At 51.5% G+C, this 20,262-nt stretch overlaps 1 pseudogene; it reads right to left on the reverse strand.

The window, feature by feature from the left end:
• Positions 1-10,245: 10,245 nt before the first annotated feature.
• Positions 10,246-12,670, reverse strand: LOC136455073 (uncharacterized; annotated as a pseudogene).
• Positions 12,671-20,262: the final 7,592 nt, after the last annotated feature.

The raw sequence follows: 20,262 nt of genomic DNA on the forward strand, positions 1-20,262 counted from the left end.
TGAGCGAAGCCCATAGAATCTCCATCAAGGAGAGGTCAGCGGGCCACCTGAGTCACCCTCCAGAATGGCTCGGGCATCTACCGAGAGGCAGGTCAAGGAGCAGTGGAATGCTGACCCATCACAAATGACAGACCCAGATTCCACTCGAACATGCCCATTAGCGAGCTCACCGAGTGCGTCACTCGAGCCATCGAGGCAAGTGACGTTAGCTCAACCCCTCCGGTTGTGGAAATCATGGATGGGGCGATGATCACAAAGATGAGCCAACCCTCGACCACACCCCTGCTACGTGCGGGGGCTCAAGGAAAGTTGGACTCGCAAGGAGACCGAACGCATGGTCGCAGAATGATGGCTTAGATCCTAGGGAGGGGGTACGTGCAAAAACAAGAGACACTCTTTCCTACTAGTTTTGCTATCATCTCCTCGATCTTCAGTGACACCTAACCCTAGCAATAGCAAGGGATCGGGTCTCACTCAGGGGCTGATAAGGGCATATATACACCCTTTCTAAAATGGTCACCGCACCTGACCCATTCCCCACGTTAAAAAACATAGCGGCAAGGTCTGCAGAAATGAACGACTGAGTAAGGTTGGTCAGACTACGGGAAACCTACACCCCAGCAGCTATGGCACTCTTGCTTACCAGCGTGATTAGAGTTTCCCTCCTACACCTCGGGCCCTATGGTCTTAACAAATAGAAGGGTCGGAACACATGAACCCCTTTTCACACATAAAAAGGGAGGAAAAACAAATTCGATCAAACAAAACAAAATGATAAGTTTGTTCGGATAGTACAAAGGGGTCAGAGCTTGTTCGCTTGTTACATGAATGATTGACTGACCTATCTAGCAAACTAACCCCTCTGGGGGTGAACTATGCTCTCTATTCTATCCACCAGGTCCTGCAAAAGGGGAGCCATCGCCATCTCCATCTCCTCCAGCTCATGGGCTTCATAGCCAGGTGTGAAGTCATGGCTCATCGCCTCCAGGTCAATGGTGTCCCTGTAATGAGAATGACCAATCATGAAGGATTGGTTGACCCCGGCGCGAAGCACATTCCTCTAGAGCTAGCACACATGAGCTGTGATCTCAACAGTATGGGCCATGAGTGAGCTGGTCCCCTCTGACCACACCACCTTAAGGTCATCGTAGTCCACTCTGAGGGTGGTGATTAGGATACCGAGCTCATCACTCTACACCTGAAGATTCCTCCTCGCCTCAGCAAGGTCCATGGCTAGCCCGGTAGAGACGCTCTCGGCCTCTAGCTTTAGGGTCATTGCGTTTCTAAGCACGACCTAGAGGGATCCAACCTTTTGCTATGCGTCATCGCACCAGGCCTGATCGCGCTCCTCGTGAGCTATGCCACACTCCGAGCAGAGCCTCTTCGTGGTTTGGAGCAGCTCATCTTGCTCCTTGCGTAGCTAGACGACCACTATGGCATCTAGACTTGCCCTCTTCTCCAAGGCCGCGAGCTTCTCCTCGGCCCCCAGCTTCAGGTCCCTTTCCTTCTCAACCTCGGCCAGAAGGTTGAGGATTCACTGGTGGGTATTGGCATCCTTTCGAAGCAGCTCATCCCACTCCTTCCTGACCTTGGTGGCCTCCTTATCATCCCTCCTCGATCTCACTGACAGGGCCTCGAATGCCCTCCTAGCCTCGCTGGCATCAGACCTATGACTAAAGACTGTCCGCCTCCTCGATGAAGGGAAGTCAGCTTGGGCACCCTCTACTAGGTGGCAACAAGCTAAGTGGTCACCTCCCTGCGTAACCACGCCTCCTCGATGAGGCAGTCCCAGGTTTCCTTTTGCTCACGAAGGAACCAAGACTTCCCTAGGCTGCGAGCGATAAGGGACTAAAAGGAGACAATGGTCAGAATACAAAAAATATATAGAGAAAGAAAAGGGCAAGAAGTAGGGTCAAGCAAATACCCACCGGAGGGAATGACAACATCGTGTAAGGCACCTCGGGTGTGGTCCAGGGCTTGAAGCATGGACGTGACCCCCATGTCGAGGCTCTCCCACTCCATGCTCTATGCGACATCATCAAGAGTGAAGAGCGTTGACATCGGATCCTCTGGACTCACCCACCGAAGCAGGGGCTTGCCCTGCATAGGCAAGTCACTACCTACCAATGTTAGGGCCAGGGATGGCTCCCCACCGGCTCGGATCACCGCCAACCCTTCTCGTCGTGATGTCCCCACTGGGAGACTCCCTCCGGCGATGGAAGGGGTCAGAGGTATGGACGCTGACTCCTCTCCTAGAACCATGACCTTTGGAGACCCCTCGACCATGTCCCCCTCCATCTAGCCCATGCTAGACGCCATCACTTGGGCCACCGATGGTGCGGGTCACGTCGGTTCCTCAAGCATCACCATGATAGCGCCTGGCTGTGACCTGCCTATCATAGCTGCTGCCACCTCTGCCTACATTGATGGGTCCTGACCGGCTGTGTTGCACCCACCATGGTTGGCGCCATGAGCACGGTCGGATGCCTCGTCCGCCCTGATGTTGGCAGCGGTATCACCGCCATCATGGCTATTCTATGACCTCCGAAGGCATCAATTGAGCCCCTGTGTCCACCCATCCTACCAAGGGCACGGGCAATACCACGGGCGGTGCCTGATTAGATGGTGATGCAGTCACACTGGTGCAGTTCCCACCTGAAATGGGCGCAACGCTAGCCGACGGCAGCCGCCTCGCTTGAAGGGTGAGGCTCTTCTTTGGCGCCAGCGCCAAAGGAGTACACTGCCTCTCGACGCTGCAAGAGACGAAAAGCATAAGTTGTGATGAAATCTAACCAAAATAGGAAAAAATAGAGGTGTTGATGACTCACCTCAGCGTCATAGGGCGGCGGATACGTTTGGGGGGTGAACCCCCCAACCTTTGCTCCACCTCATTGGGGTAAGGCAGTTTTGAGCCTACCCCCTGCTCCTGGGTAGAGGGTCTCACTCCCCTTGAATCTTGGGGCACGATGGTGGAGCCACCAGCTTCCGCTGGTACCTCGGGCGTGGTGGTAGATCCACCCACCCCTATTGGCTCCTAGGGCAAGCTGATGGTACGACCTATCTCTGTTGGCTCCTTGGACGTGCCTCCCCTTCGTGGAATAGGAAGGGTCTCGACTCCTGCAACGATGAACCGATACCTGTCAGCACATCCTCATTGTCTAGGTCATCCCACTCGATGTCGTCAACTATCTCATCATCGTCTCCATCATCATCACCATCACTGTTGGTGTCCTCCCTTTGCTCCCACGCCTTTAGCTTTTGCTGCTTCTTCTTCCTCTTGTCCTCCTTCACCTTCCTCAGCCGCTTGCCCTCAGCGCAATTCGCCACCCTCATGAACAAATTCCTCAACAATGACCTTGGGTGATCCATGAAGATTAGGTCCCTTGGCTGGTCCCATCCCTCTCAAAGTTAGTATCAAGGGGTCAGGAAATCAATTGAAGTGGAAGTATGAGGAGGAGAGACTTACAAAGATGACATGGCCTAGTTTCGACTGCATCAGAGGATGTCCTGGCACTAGGTAGACGAAATTGAGGGGGGCAACCACATCATCCTGTGATAGCTCCATCGCCTCCTTAATGTGTTGCGTGACCTCAGAGTGGGGGAGCGCTCCCTCAGCAAGCGTCATTCCGTCGAACGATGCCTCGGGCGCCATCACATACAGCTAGACCGAGTGCATCATCAATGGCGCCACCCTCCTTGCATGGTAGGCTCTGATGATGCCCAGCCCCTTTAGGCCACTCTCCTTCAAGATGTGGATGGCGGTGATGTGGTCCCAGATCTTCTTCTTGTCCTTCTCCATAACGCCCCACTTCCTACATGACTCTGGGGCCTCTTCGATCAGATGGCTGGTGAACTACGACAGAGGGGTGGTGGCGTCATTCTTGAGGTAGAACCACAGTGAATGCCACCCCTTGTTGGACGTTGACAGCCACATCGGTGGGTACTCATCGACCTGGTCATTTTGGAGTTGGATGCTAGTGCACCCCATCGGTATGTGCAGTTCCTACCTACCACTCTTCTCCCTCTTCTTCTAGAGGGTGGCGGCAAAGAAGAACCTCCACAGATCAAAGTGGGGGCTAATCCCCAGCAATCCCTCGCATAGGCCGACGAACACCACCATGTGCTAGATCCCATTGGGATTGAGGTGCTACAGCTCGATCTTGTAGTAGTGCAGCAACCCGTAAAGAAATCTATGGGCGGGGGTCATGAACCCATGCTCATGGAAGTGGGCGAACGACACCACATAGCCATTGGGCGGTGATGGTAGATCCTCATCATCGGGTAGCAACCACTCCTCGGTCGAGGTCCGTGCTTGGAGAAGACCGCGATGGATGAGGCACTCCATGCGCTGGAAGGTGATGTCAGAATGGCACCATGGATCCATTGGAGGTGGGGACGGTTGGATGTGGGCTTAGTGATGGCAGGGATGCAAAGATGGGGAACCCTAGGCGATTGGTGGCGGCGGTCGTGGCTATGGAAGCAAGAATGCAAGGTAAGGAACCCGGAGAGCGAACTACTTGGTTTTATAGGGGTGATGGGTGCGAGGAAACCAACTATCCGCCTGGATCTCCATGACTACCATGATCAGCCACAACGTCTCACCGTGGGAAGTGCGCACGCAATCTCTATCTGTTCCTTTGGAAAACTTGCCGAACATTTCGCCTCTCTAGATGGGCCATGACTGGTCATAGGTAAGAGGAATACGGATAAAAAACACCTCTATGGCCTGTCTAGGCCCAGGAGTTCAAAGGTTGGCCCATCGATGGGCTCGACAACCGCTCCGGGCACCCTTAGAGTAAGAGATGGAAAGGGATGGGCCTGCAAGCGGGCAGTACCTAGGCGCATGAGCGCCATGGGCATCCTGGCCCACGATCAAGTCTCGGGCGGGTACGATCTATGGTTTTTCCCTAAAGAAAGGCAAAGAGCCCTCAGGACCAGTCGAATGGACCCGAGAACTATATGGATTGACCGCTCAGAATCTAAAGTCAGCCACCAAGCTGACCCTAGCCAGATCCCCATGAATGGGATGCTCGGACCCCACTCAAACTAGCCAGCTAACAACCCATCAAGCACCACGGCTTGTCCATAGATGAAAATCAGGGCACAGCTCACCCCTCTAGTTGTGGAAACCATTGATGAGGTGATAATCACAAAGGTGAGTCGACCTTCGACCGGACCTTGGCTATGCATGGGGGCTCAAGGGAAGTTGGACTTGCAAGGAGACCTGACGTGCGGTCATAGAACAACAGACCCCGCGGGGGTCAAAAATCAAGAAAGACCTTTTCCAACCCACCAAAATCTCATGGCCATACCCGGGAAGGGTCCGACCTCGATGAGAGGGAATCACTGTCCCCGGGACATGCCGTGGGCAACGAAAGAAGACCAAGGCCCTTAGAGTCCTCCCATTCAGAAAAACTTCTGAAGGAGTATTCTACTCCTCTGCAGGCTCGGGGGCTACTGTCGGGGACCAATACCAAGGTACTTGAAGAGGAGGAGCTAATAACCATCAACATTGATTCACCCGAGCAGTCAAGAGCATGACTATAGCTCCAATCGACCCTTAGGTATGCAAACTCCACCTCTCCCGACCCCTGAGGGTTGCCTCCACCTCGGCCAACACCAAGGCCGTGGGCTCCACCTCGCCCGACCCCTGAGGTTAGCTCTACCTCGCCCGACACCGAGGCCACGGGCTCTGCCTTGCTCAACCCCTGAGGGTGGCTCCTCATCGCCAAACACCGAGGCCATGGGCTCTGCCTCGCCCAACCCCTAAGGGTTGGCTCTGCCTCGCTCGACCCCTAAGCTTGGCTCCACCTTGCCTAACACCGAGGCCGTGGGCTCTGCCTCGCCCGACCCCTGAGGATGGCTCCACCTCACCCGACAACGAGGCCATGGGCTCCACCTTGCTTGACCCCTAAGGGTGGCTCTGCCTTGCCCACCCCCTGAGGGTGGCTCTGCCTCGCCTGACCCCTGAGGGTGGCTCCTCCTCGCCCAACACCAAGGCCATGGGCTCTGCCTTGCCTGACCCCTGAGGGTGGCTTTGCCTTGCCCAACACTGAGGCCGCAGGCTCTACCTCGCCTGACACCTGAGGGTGGCTCCACCTCACCCAACACCGAGGCCTTGAGCTCCACCTCGCCCGACCCCTGAGGGCGAGCTCCACCTTGCTCGACATCGAGGCAGCGGGCTCTGCCTCGCCTGACCCCTGAGGGCAGGCTCTACCTCACCCAACACTAAGGTCATGGGATCCACCTCACCTGACCTCTAAGGGTTGGCTCTGTCTCGCCTAACCCCTAGGTTTGGGCTCTGCCTCGCCCGACCCCAAGGTCGGGGGCTTCGTCTCGCCCAATGGAGACCCATACCGCCGCCAACCACTCTAGGTCCAAGCATATGGGCCTGGGTCAAAGCTCTAACACCAGGGAGGTGACTGGCACACCCCGATATAACATGTGGTCGTGATGGGCCATACCTGAGGATTCTCATCAGGAACAGCGTCGGGCGAACTGGTGTTGTTCTGCCTAACCTTCGTATAAACACTAATAGGCACGTCAGTTCACCACGATGTCTGCCAGGATGGAGTGGGGCACCATGACCGGGAGATGATGCCTGCACATGGCGCCACTGATGGACAGGAGTGTGACGTGAAGCTGTCCCTGTTGATGTCTACAGGGTCGGCGAGACCCGCATAGAAGAGAAGAAGGACCCGGCGGTCCTAGAGGACTTCTTATCCTTCTGATTCTCCTTTTTTCCCTCCGCTATAACTCGTGCTTTCCCTTAGCCTATAAAAGGGAAAGTAGGGCGTCCCATTAAGGGGCATTAGACCAACGATCACAGCACATCACACCGATTCAAACTCGAACCCCAAACCAATTAGAACACACAAGCACCTAGCAGAGAAGCAACTGAGCCCTCGGCGCCCATTCGCTCCTCCCACCAGAGACTTGGGATATGTTCCTCTCTCGACTGTTTGTAACCCCTACTATGAACTTTCAGTGCTAGTAACATGAGCAGCAGCAATGAACTAGACATGGGGACATTCTGCCCGAATCAGTATAAACCTCGCGTCCTCTTAGCACACCATCCGAGCTAGACGCGCAATATTAGAAACTTACTTGTTGGTGGCAACTCAAAACACCGACAGGTATGTCAGAAATAATGAATTTTGTGTGCCTTTGACCTCTTTGACCTAATGTGTGCCTGAACCTCTATGAATGTTGTTTGTAGTTTTTCATGCGGTTTATTCTTAATAACCTTTATGGAGTATTGAACCGGGAATGATTTGTCTGATGAGTTCAATCTGGTAATTTACTATGTGTCCCTCCAGAAGTCATGAGTGTGCACTTGCTTTGTGGGTTTCTTAATTAATGATGTTCACAGTATTGTTATCTTATCGTGCGATCCGTTTATTTTTAGTACAAAAGTTTAGCTGGCCCATAGCAACATAAGGTCACGCTACCTAGTTTTACAAAAGAGCTAAACTATAAAATTTGGTTATTTAGTTTAGCACGAATGTTGGAGTTGCTCTTACCATTCAAAATGGGGTCAGTAGATGATTAGATGAACATGCTATCCACTCGCTATGCCCCACAAGCCCACACCACCATCACCACCCTCCACCATAGATATTCTTACTATGTCTTGAAAAGCACCTCAGCTGGTGGTGGTCTGTGTGACCTTCAGCTGAGCCGTGAGAATGGTTTGATTGCTCCGCGGACCAGTAGGGTGTATTGGTGTAATGGTGTACTAGTTCATCACGCGCGCCATCGCGCGCGCCGGCAAGGTATGAAAGGAGATACCTACATTCTAAAGACCACATGGGTCTTGCAAAGAAATGTTAAATATGCCAGTGCCTAATACTGGTGGGAAAAACACAGCACTTCATAAATTTCCTGCAGCGATATTAATTCTTGTAGAAATTTTACTCACACATAAGCATGTCATAGGAACTTTAATGATTTGAGCATATATATATATATATATATATATATTAGTGTTAGCCACACTGTGAGCTGATAATAGATAAAAAAATGAAGCTCCACAGCTTGATAACCTGATGGTAATTGACTCAGCGAGCAAATTGGAAGGCAAAGTTATGATATTCACAAAATATATCACGGCATTGCACCAAAATGGCAATCAACATGATGAGCATTAATTGTGACCAATTTTACATTCCTTACAACAATAGAAGCTAAGCAAACAAAACAGGTACCAACACCAACAAAATCAAAATGCATAACACCATTAACAAGGCAATCACTTCACACCTCTCAAAGCAAGTTGCCATACTACACAGTTTGCCACCTTTAGTGAAGGTTCTAGTTAGGCATGCTTCTTAGTTCTTACTGAGTACTGAGTAACAATAAAAGTGAGCGCTATGTTGCAACGTGATATGTTTGCAGTGATAATTGGCACAACAAAAGCAGAAAGAATAGCTACTCAATATTACTAAAAACTGACGTTTAGATGCAATGACAGACCTAAGAATCTGCTCCAGCATGAGACATCCACCATTCTGTCGCATCTCTACCTGCATAGACCCGAAATGGCAATCCATGACGAAATAGACGTGGCCGTCGACCCTCACAGCACCATGGAATGTGCACACGTTCTGACACCATGTGGAGGCGCGCCTCGGCCACTTCACCTCCTCCTGAACAACCTAGAGCCCGTCCCCTATGGTCAGGGGCACCCTCTTCACTGCCACCCAGTGCCTGCACCGCCTGACCCCGCCACCGCCACCGCCACCGCCACCACCTAACCCAAAATGGCGATCCATGATGAAACACCTCCTGGCCGGCGGGCCTGGGCGGGCTGCTCTCGATGCGGCGGGCGAGCTTGAGGTCCAGGTGCAAGGTGAGGTCAAAGGAGCTACATCCCGGCCACCTACGGGGGGCAACGGGGGACAGGTCATGGACGTGTGCCATCGTGCCGGCCGCGCACCGGCCATCGGTGGAGGCCACGCAGGCGGATCTACTAGAGACAGGGAGGGCTCGCGTTGGATCCGGCTGCTCACCATAGATCCACCGCCTCCGTTGGTTGCACGAGGTCGACGCCGCGCTGTAGCCTCAGATCGGTCGTCGGGAGGGGCCCCACGAGCGGCCGCTCTAGATCCACCGCCGAGGTTGCTAACGTGATCTCCCTGTCGTCATGTACGGCCAGCACGGAGGTTTCTCCACCGCCAGAGGCCTCCAGCGCGTCAGGGCCTCCGCCATGTTGCGTCACGAGGAGGAAGTGGCATGGTGGTGGTGGAGGAGGAGGAGGAGGAGAAGGAGGAGGGAGGCCGCCGTCGCGCGGAGGGCGGGCCACCACCGAGGTCGTCCTGTGCCGTCACCTGAGCCACACCGTGAGCCGGTGGTGAGGGAGGGAGAGAGAGAGCAGAGAGGAGGAGGGTGTTGGGGCTGGGGAGAGCCACCGAGGGCTTCGTAGCGGGCGGGCTGTACTGTCGCAGGTGGTGGAGCCAATACGGGCCGTCGATCAGAGAATCAGACGGCCAGGGGAATTTCGGGCGACGTGGCCACCCTGGTTGGCGGCCAAAGTCCCCTAGTTTGATAATAAGAGATACTGTAGAACATGAATGTAGCAAGATCTCGGAAGCTGGAGGTCACCAAAAAAAATGGACAAACAAAGCTGCCAGTCGACTCCAGCTATGATGGACGCCAGGCCCCGGCTCCTGCATAGGCGTAGGTGCAGCACGGCCAGGCCAGGAACATGGACACGCGCGGTGCGACATGACGGGCGAGAGGCAAGAGGCCCTACCATCATAAACTCATGACTACGAGTGCCTTGTAGAGGATGAGAGGAAGAGGAGGTCGCACGGCGCAGCAATGTGTTCCTTCTCATCAGGTTGTCCCCCGGGCCCCGGGGCAGGGACCAGAGAAGACGCAGCGCAGGTGTCATTGATACGTCCCACGATTCCACCTTTGTTCTAGTTATAGCTGGCCAATGGGTCAGCCCGGCCCAGGCCAAGCACAGCCCATAGGTGCTCGTGCCGGCACGGCACGCCATGCCTCATGGCCCAGGCCAAACCGGGCGTCGGGCCTGGCCAACGGCCCAGGCACGGCCTATCGGGCCATTTTTTGGGTCGGGCTGGCCTAAAAAGGCCGAGCGTCTTAGCAGGTCGTGCCGGCCCAGCAGACCGATGAGAGGGGAACGGAGGCGTCGTCGTCGCCTCTAGGCCGGGCGCGGGTGGCAAAGGGGCGGCGCTGGCTGAGAGAGGTGGGAGGCGGTGGCGGCGCTCGACGCCAGATCTAGTGAGAAGAGAAGGGTATGGAGAGGAAGTTCTGGTCGGAGTAGCGAATGAGGCAGGAGCCGTAGAAGACGGTGGGGACACAGGCCCTGCAGGAGGAGGAGTTGGCATCGCCGCGGCAGAGCGTGAGCCCGTTGACGGTGTCGGGGACCTCGCCGATGGTGGCCGTTGCGAAGAGCTTCCCAGACGAGGAGGCATTCGTGGGGAGCATGGTGGTGAGCCGCTGGATCTGTTCCCGTAGATCTGCCCCCACGGGGTCGCCGGCTTCCAGAGGCGTGGGGGTGGAGACGAGGAAGAGGGCCGTGGCGGATCCGGCCGCACCCGACGCCGACGGCTACGCGCGGCAAGAGGAGGTAGGACCGTAGGGGCACACCGGCGGCGATGCTTCTAGGGTGCGGGTGCGGCCGGGTGGTGCGCTGCGCATGACAGAGAGGAGGGGTGCGGGTGCGGCTGCGTGACGATGTGGGGGAGAGGAGGGGTGCGGTCGTGGGGGAGAGGAGGACTGCGCGGGGCGACGGGGAGGGGGAGGGGAGGGGAGTTAGGGTTCGAGGCCGGGGGTGGGAGCGTGGGGGCGTGGGGCTGCGCGGGGGAGAGCCTGCCCGCGGCCGCGGTGTGCGGCTCCGCTTATATATGAGGACTGAGGAGGGGGGAGGCGGGGATGTTAGGCTGGGCCGGCCGCGTTGGGCCACGGGGAGGGGAGGTGGAGTGAGGAGGGGGTGGCCAGGCCGCTGCCGGGCCGGGTGACACAGGCCGTGCCGTGCCATGCCAGCCCACGGACCTGAGCAGCGGCCCGGGCATGGCCTGCTCCCTCGGGCCCGCATGTCACCGGGGCGTGCCGTGCTCGTGTCGGGCTAAAAAAGCGAGCTTCGTGCCATGCCATCGTGCCTCGGGCTACATGGCCAGCTATAATTCTGGTGAACTTTCAGAGAAGAGGTTTCAGGGGACGCATGGCAGATGAGCCCGCGATTGTGTGTCTTCAGCGGTTGTCTGATTGGTTCTGCACCAATTGGTACCGTAGGCAGGAGTAGTATGGGTTCCCTGAAATCTACGTAGGCCTGTTCGCTTGAACTTATCAGCCGGCTTATCAACTATAGTCTACGGTATTTCTCTCTCACAACAGTCGACTTTAATACCAGCCGAACTGTCCGCGCTCCATTGCTGGATCCCTGATGTGACGTCGACGTCGTTCGATAGGCACAGTCCACAGCACACAGCTTACCTCTGTGAGGGGACATCGTCCGCTCATTAGCAGTTTAGCACGGTGTACAGTATAATCCTATCGTACGAGTGATGGCGATTTATGAGATGAGACGTACTCGTACGTTCCTATGGAAAGGCGTGTGTTACGTGTGTAGTACGTGAGGTGAGGAGGGCTTGAATTGTCTCGAGGACCACACAGCACGACAGCAGCTACGCACGCCCAGTGCGGTCGCTGCGCGAACTCATTGCAGCCCTTGGCAGGCATTCGGCAGTTAGCTTGTGGCATGGGTGGGCGTGGGGCCTGGCGGTCTGGCCGCATCCTGCACGCGGCTCGGTTGTGCCGTTGGGCCTTTCGTCTTCGTGTCCGTGGGCCGTGGCGTGGCGGTTACGATCCAATCCCTGCCATGGTACGCTCGAGGTCGTCGACTCGTCGTCATAGCCGCGCGCGCCCTGGCGTTCGACGGCAGTCGGCGGCAGACATGTTGTGTGACGCAGCACACGATCAGAGGTGCGTGCTTTCCCCCAACTGATGGATCATGCATGGAGCAACACTTCAACACACACGTACAGGAACGAAGCACAAAGATACATCGGCTTCGTGACCATATTATTAATTACGTACCAGTTTACAGCCCCAGCCCCCAGGGATGCGAATGAACGCGACGCGCGCGATCGAGCCGTTTGGAAGTCTAGCGGGTCGTCGGTCACGGTCATTAGTTAACACTTGGATGGGTCCTGCGGCCGGCGGAGTAGCGCGCCTGCAGCCCGTCGGTGAGCGTGACGAACCTGCGGAACTTGAGCGGCGACCCCTTCTTCCGGGCGCCGGGGCTGACGGCGACCGCGGCACGTACACCTTGCAGTCGTTGCTCGTGAAGGGCGCCGCCTGCGCCCCCGTCTGGATCAGTAAGTAGCCGTGCGCGTTCGTGGTGTTCCACACCGACAGCGCCCGGTGACCGTGCCGGCACCGCAGCAGCGCCGCGGCGCCTGCACGCATATACTGTGGTCAGGAATGAGCGGAAATCGATGCTCATGCTGATGATGAGCACGTACAGCCGGACGAAGGAACTGAGTACTTCTGAGAGGCGACGCGTCCCTGGACTCGACGTAGCCGCGGTACCGGCAGCTCTTGCACCAGACGACGCCCTCCACGCCGAGCCTGGGGATGGCAGGAGGATCACAAGGATCAGGCAGCCTAGGACGAGGCTTCTCGCTAGAAAAGACGACATTGTAATTTGTAACTGATGCTGAGGGTGAGTGAGTGCTGCACCAATTATCGAAGGGGAAGCTATGACGTTCTCTAGTGAATAGTAGTGATCATGGCAATGCAAGCCCCAGCTGAAGAGCAGCGCAATTTGTAGCCAACTAGCTAGCACGTGGATCGAGTCAGAGAGCAGATTCCGGCCGGCCGGCTGGGCTCATCAAGCTTAGAGATACCGTCAGATGCTTGCGTGTGCTCGACAGATGCGGCGTGCATTTGATGGTTGATTGGGGAAACGGGTTATAGGGCTTGCATTACATGCATGTGGCTTGGTGGTGCATTGCAAGCGAGTAGCATCCGTACGTGATCGCGGCTAGTGCACTTTGTACTACCACAGGTGGATAAAGCTGTACTTGCTTAAATCTAACTGAAAAGAAACATGCATTGCAAAGAAAAAGACACTAAATTGTTTTACAGGTCAAGTCATTAGCACCCCCGTGATTGATAGTACGTACATACAACAGGGAATCCCTGAAAACCAAAAAGGCAAGTCTCAAAGCATGTGGCGCCGTACACCGCGGGGTGATGCATGCAGCGTGCATGGATTCAGTTGTTGCTCTTGCTAACAGCAAAAGGGGCGGCGATACTTCAATTTTGCGTGTGAAGGATGTCTGGATTCATTGAGGATCGCTATCTCTTGATGACCAAGTTGCCTTGATCACATTAAAGCCACCCCACGATGCAGTGCGCGGAGCTCGCAGTCAATCCAAGGGGGCAATTGCTACAGTATACCAGTAGCGACGCCAACAGTTGGCGAACGTTCATTCAAAATGAACCCAGCGATCGATTCTCCGATCAGCATATTTGTCTTAATAGGAAGCATCCATTCTCACCAAACACCATTTTAGGATAGTCTAATGACATACTGTTCTCTTTCTCTTTTCGGGTGAGCGCACAGGCATTACGTTCTCTTTTTGCGCACGTGCTAGGCGTGGACGTGTTGGATCTCACGCACTCCCATATTTTCTTTTTCTTTTTTTAGAACAATGCGTACATAACTTAGATAACTGAAATAGACAGCATAACTTCGACGAATAACTTTACTGTGCTAAGTTATACAATACTACCTTTTCTTTTAGCGCAAAATTTACATTTTAAAAATGCCTGCGAGAATAACATTGACTAGCATTTTTTTTCTTTTCAGAAACTAATCATTCGGGAACATGGGAAAATGGTTTATAAAAGGGTGGGGATGAAATAAAAGTAACTTTTACAACCTATACTACACGATAAATTTCATAATATGATGCAAACTTCCGAAACTAGATAAATAATAACTTTTATAACTTCTGCAACGATAGTCTCAGCATCTCTATCACTATAACATTGAGCATATCTGTTTCTTCAATTGAAAGATCTGTAAAATATTTTAATATTTAAAATAACAAATACAAAACAAAAAAGATGACACCAAAAGAAAAAAAAACATAAGTCAATAGGAAAAGTAAGATTACTATGTAACATACACATGAAAACACAAGTTAAAGACATCACTCTTAACACTAAGTTAGTCAAATAAGTTAGGTAGCAAACACAAGAAAAGAAAAGTTAGACACATAACGATGTACAATAACTTAGTTAAATAAGTTAGGTAACATACACATGAAAGCATAAGTTAGATACATAACTATACAAATTAAGAAGCATCATTGATTGAAGAAATCTCATAAAGCACAGAAGAAACTATTTCAATAACAATGATGTAATAAGTTAAGTAGAAAATCATACATATTACCAGGTTTATCTCCCGGCAAGAAGTGCACATTTCCTCTGTGTGTAAGCATGAATGCACCATACTTTACTCTAAGATTGTAAATATCTTCTTGCAAAAAAAGAAAAGAAAGTATAAAGACATGGGAATTAGTTTCTAAAGAAAAAAATAAAACATCAATATTGTAAGACGAACATAGATTGTGAATAGGAAGATTTTGTCGGCCATCCCATGTAAGCATGGAATTCATAGCATGAAATTCAAAAAGTGAGTGATGATCTCACTAACACCCAAACACACATCCACAAGCACAGATTGAACAAAAGAGAGCAAATTGCACAAGTCTTAACTCTGAAACTATCAACTTGCTAAGAGCTCAACCGTTGTTTCTGAAGAAATGGCTAAAGGGTAAGACCAGTTGCTCAGAGCAAAAATATGAACATGAATTACTGGCCTACCTAAAAACAACCAAATGCTTCAAATCACAAACTACAACTAATGCCAAGTTAACTCATCACCCTGATAACTACCTGAAGGTCATCAAGTAATACCAATTGTAATCTAACAAGGATCCTAAACCAAAAAAACTACCAAAGACAGCAATAGTGTAACCAAGTTACACAATACAACTTGTATGTACATAACTACAAATCAAACAAGTTGCTCTACTGAAGCTATACAAATAGGAAAATCATGCAATTACAAGATCTAAAATTTCATGACAGCAGCAGTACAGTCGAAAGAATAAATTGTAGCAAGAGTTTTAGAACACAGAAAACTATATTATTTAACATTTTGGAAAGCTTGTGAAGTTTTCCGTATGTTTCCAGTTAAAATAATAAATAAAAATAACAAATTTGACAACAACAAACACAAGCTAATAGCAAAACTAAGATGATTATCTAACATATATAGTGTGATAAACAATAAACTAAGTACAATAAGCTAATCAAATAAGTTATGAAGAACAATTTATGCACATAAGTCAGTCTGTGGAACTTATGTATATAAATTATGCTACACAACTTATATTCATAAGCTATACAGCACGAGCTATGTACATAACTTGTACATGTTATCTTGTAACTATGATATACAAGATCTTTGCAAAGTACAAAGATAACCACCATAGGTAGCCTTAATTTAAATTATTTTCCTTGCGTGAAAACATTGAACCAAAAACAATTAGTTTACCAAAACTATACTTGAATAACATGACAAGAAAAATGAAGAAAAATTTGTCACTTCTAATACCACCACATGCTCATCCTACTCTAGATAATTGTTGTCACGCAACTAGGTAGGGAGACCAACTAATTTGCTTTTACTTTAATAGTCCATCAGGAACACAAAATTAATACGTATGACCCAATCCAATCAAAACATAAGAAAATGATATGACCTAAGTAGAAAAAAACCCTTTCAGGTGCTCTATTAGATTATCACTATGCAAAAAAAATTGATGAACAGGTACCAAGATCCGAGAACCCGCACATCAAAGGCAATTACGACCTAGATCAATAAGAAATAGCTTTACCAAAAGGCAACAACCTCAAGGTCACTTAGACAAAACTACAAAATTCTAAGTATAAAGAAGAAGAACTTTTATTTCATATAAAACAACTTAGTTACAATAATTAGTCAAGAACTTAACATACCAATTTGAGTATATATATTAAGTCAAACATAATAGTTGCAAACAAAACTTAAACATATAAGTTAATGTAGAATCTTTAGTATAGTAATTTGAATATAGAAGTTACATGCATATAATTTAAAAAACCAACTTCGATACAAGAAAAATATTAGGGCAGTTGCTACTTGTACTTCATACATACAAGTTATGTGTAAATAAGTACAGACAACTTCATAAAGTTTTAATGCCTGTTCATTTGTAGCTAGAAGAAAAGCCAATATCCATGTATTTCAAATTGAAGCATGGTAATTACCTAATTGGTTATGCTAGTGTTCATAGGAACCTATATATATATTAAGTAACATAACTTAATGAAAAAGGTTCAGTCGTATAACTTATTGGAATATGTTAATAGCATAACTTAGTGGAATAAGTTAGTAGCATAATCTAAGTTTTACAAATTAACATTATAACTTAATGGTAAAAGTTGGCGGTATAACTTAGTGGCAAAAGTTAGTAGTATAACTTTGCATAACTTATTACTATGGGATAGAATATGTAAAGAAAGTCATCATCCTAACACTTCCAATCAGGTAAGCTATGGATAAACATTGCCTATTCACTATCAATCAAACATAAAAGTTCATTAGTTTACCCATTTCTACTTTCAAAATTCTTTCATCCGAAACTTCAGCTAGGGTCACTATTATCGAAGGACAAAAGACATTATATGATGACAACAAATCTCACCTGTTTGGGCAAAAGTATTGTTTACAGGTGTAACTTGGAACACAGTATGAAAATGAATTGCATAACTGGTATTTCAAAGGGAATCAGGAACCTGTACCATGAATAAAGTTGTGTTACTACGTTGCAATCTTCAAAGTGAATAATCAATGACATTACTTGAAGACATTATTAATGGAACAATGACCTACTCCTTGAAAAATCATTCAACAATGACCTAAAAATACAAGCTAATTGTCGGTGTTTTTGGACCACCGATGAGTAAATTTGTATTTGCGCGTCTGCCTCGGATGGTGTGCTCAGAGGACACAAGGGTTTATACTGGTTCGGACGAAACACCCCTATGTCCAGTTTGCTGCTGCTCGTGTTACTGGCACTTAATTTGTAGTAGGGGTTACAAACAGACGACAGAGAGAAAGGATCCCAAGTCTCTGATGGAAGGAGTGAACGGGTGCTAAGAGCTCGATCGCCCCTCAGGCATGTGTTCGTCTCGTGCTCTTGTGTTTTTATCTCATGGTTCAATCTCGTGTGGATCTGGATTCCCTTTTCATGGGGCGCCCTGCTTCCCCTTTTATAGGCGAAGGGAAAGCGTGGATTACAGCGAAGAAAAAGGAGAAGAACGAGAGGAAGCAGAAGGCTTCCAGGATCGCCGGGTCCTTCTACTCCTTCATGCGGGTCCAACCGATCCTGTAGATGTCGACAGTGATGGCTTCACGTCGCGACCCTGTTCGTCATTGGCGCAGGCGTCATCTGCCAGTCATGGCATTCCATTCTATCCTAGTGGACGTCGTGGTGAACTGACGCGCCTGTCAGCGTTCGTACGAGGGTTAGACAGAACAGCACCGGCAGGCCCGACGCTGTTCTTGATGTGAATCCTCAGATATGGCCCGTCATGGCCGTGGGTTATATCAAGGCATGCCAGTCTCTTCCCTGGTGTCAGGGTTTTGACCCAGGCCCATACGCTTGGATCTAGAGTGGTTGTCGGCGGTATGGGTTCTCGTCGGACGAGACGGAGCCCGCACCCGAGGGTTTGGGCGAGACGGAGCCCGAACCCAAGGGGTCGGGCGAGACGGAGCCCGCGGCCTTGAGGTCAGGCGAGATGGAGCCCACGGCCTCGAGCTCGGGCGAGACGGAGCCTACGGCCTAGGGGTCGGGCGAGACGGAGCCCGCGGCCTCGAGGTCGGGCGAGACGAAGCCCGTGGCCTTGGGGTCGGGCGAGGCGGAGCCCGTGGCCTTGAGGTCAGGCGAGACTTTTTAATACGTCTTGCCCATCCGGGGAAGTCAGCGTGGGCGCTAACTTTCTTGCTTTTGGTATCCCTAATATCGATACCCGACACTAATAATTCATGAGTGTTCATCAATCAAGAGATGCAAAACATATATTAAGCAAAAAAGGAGAATACATAACTAAGTGATAATTTAGATTTATATATGATTAGTTTCAATAGATTTGTTCAAAGTACGTAGACATTTTATCACTAACTGGGAGCTAGAATTTGCAAGTTACCAGTTTCAGTATAGTTGTTCAAAGTTAGCAGATTTTTTATCACTAATTGATGCTAGAACTTGCAAGTTTCAATACAACTGATGAATGAATTTAAGCACAACCCATGAGCATCGGAAATTTAATTTGCAGAAGCATGATAGACATAACTGATCCACCAAAAGGAACAAAGGTATCAAATCTCATCAGTTTGCTTAAGCTCACCATGATGCATGTACGATGAAAGCGAAGGCCTGACGAGATTGAAGGAGGTGGAAGCTATCTCCGAGAGCCGGTGGCCGGATGGGCGACAGTGGCAGACCACCTCAGGGCGCTGGTCCTTGTACGGGAGATCAAGATCTGCCACCTCCAGGCACCCATGGTGGGATGGGCGCCCATGGTCCACCGTCTTTGGGTGCTAGTTGTCGGATGAGAGACCGAGACCCGTCACCTCCTAGCGCAGGTGGCGCGATGGGAAGCTGAGATCCGTCGCCTCCAAACGCGGGTGTCGCAGCGGGCGACTGAGGTTCGCCGCCTTCGAGTGCTGATGATGCGACGGGCAGTCAAGATCCGCCGCCTCTGGTTGCTGGTGGCCGGACGGGCAGCTGAGATCCAGCGCCTCCAAGTGTTGGTGATGCGAAGGTAAAGATTTCCAAATGGGCCAGGCCCATCGGGCCAGCACAGGCACGATGCTGATTTGGCCCGGTACGAAAACGGCCCGGCCCGGCCTCTCCCGTGCCCGTGCCAAGCACGGCACGGCCCCGTGCCCGTGCCTGGGCCGCGATGCCAGCCCGTTGGCACGGCACGGGCACGACCCGCTCCAGAGGCCGGCACGGGGTCGGCACGGCTTGGAGCCGTTGGATGGAGACCCCGGCGATTCCTAGCCGTTGGATGTAGGGTTGGGACGAGTGGCTATATAAGCCAGCGGCCGCTCCTGGCTGCGCTGAGCCACTGAGCACTGTGCTCATTCTCTCCCCCGCTCGGCCGCTTCCCAGTCCGCTCCACGCTCCGCTCCGCTCTCCTCTCTTCTTCGAAACCCTAGCCGCTCACTCACCCGATCTCCTCTCTTCTTCCCGCCCTCCGGTGGCTGGTGACGGCAGCGGTGGCGGGCACGGGCACACAGCACGGCCTTCTACACCCCCCCCCCTCTTCTCCTTGACCGGCGATGTAGCTTAGTTGTCTCCATCTCCTCGTCGTCTCTCTCTCGTCGGTCTCGTCGACCTCGCCGGACTCCGGCGTCATTGGGGCTCCGCAAGGATGCGTTGAGGTACCAGGACGCCGGATCTGAGCGACGTCGGTGTCGCCGTTGCCTCTGGTGCTCCGTCAAGCGAGGTGAGCTCAGATCTGCTTCTTGTTCTTCACTTCATTTCTTTTCTTGTTCTTGATTCGGTGTTCTTCACTTCTTGTTCTTAATTGTTTGTTCTTCATCTCTTCTTCTTCTTCTTGATGTTCTTCATCTCTTCTCCAGGGCGACGCTCAAGCTCAAGCCGCTGGTGATGACGGCTCAAGCAGCAGGCCTAATCGCCCTTCTAAGCGTGATAGTTTGATTGAAGATTTGAAGAATTGTGCTGCTGTTTGTGAACATTTTAAGTGTTATTGAGGTTTTAGTGCCCAGGCACGGCACTAATCCGCTGGGCTGTCGTGCCTTGTGGCACGGCACGGCACTGCCTGGACTCCTTAGTGTCGTGCCTGGACCGGAGTGGTGGCACGGCGGCACTACACGGCACGGCACGGTCAGGATGCCGTGCCTGATAGTGCCGTGCCTGATAGTGCCGTGTCGCGCCGTGCTAGTGCCGTACCGTGCCCGGGCGGCCCGTTTGGAAAACTTTATGCGAAGGCCAACCGAGATCTGCCTCCGAGCGCCCATGGCCGGACGTGCGGCTGACATCCGCCGTTTCCGGTCGCCGATAGCCGGACGGGTGGCCGCCTCCGGTCGCCGATGGCTGACATCCGAGTGCTGGTGGCCAGGCGAGAACCGAGACC

This window comes from Miscanthus floridulus, chromosome 5 (genome assembly GCF_019320115.1).
Source record: "Miscanthus floridulus cultivar M001 chromosome 5, ASM1932011v1, whole genome shotgun sequence".
NCBI classification, from domain to species: domain Eukaryota; kingdom Viridiplantae; phylum Streptophyta; class Magnoliopsida; order Poales; family Poaceae; genus Miscanthus; species Miscanthus floridulus.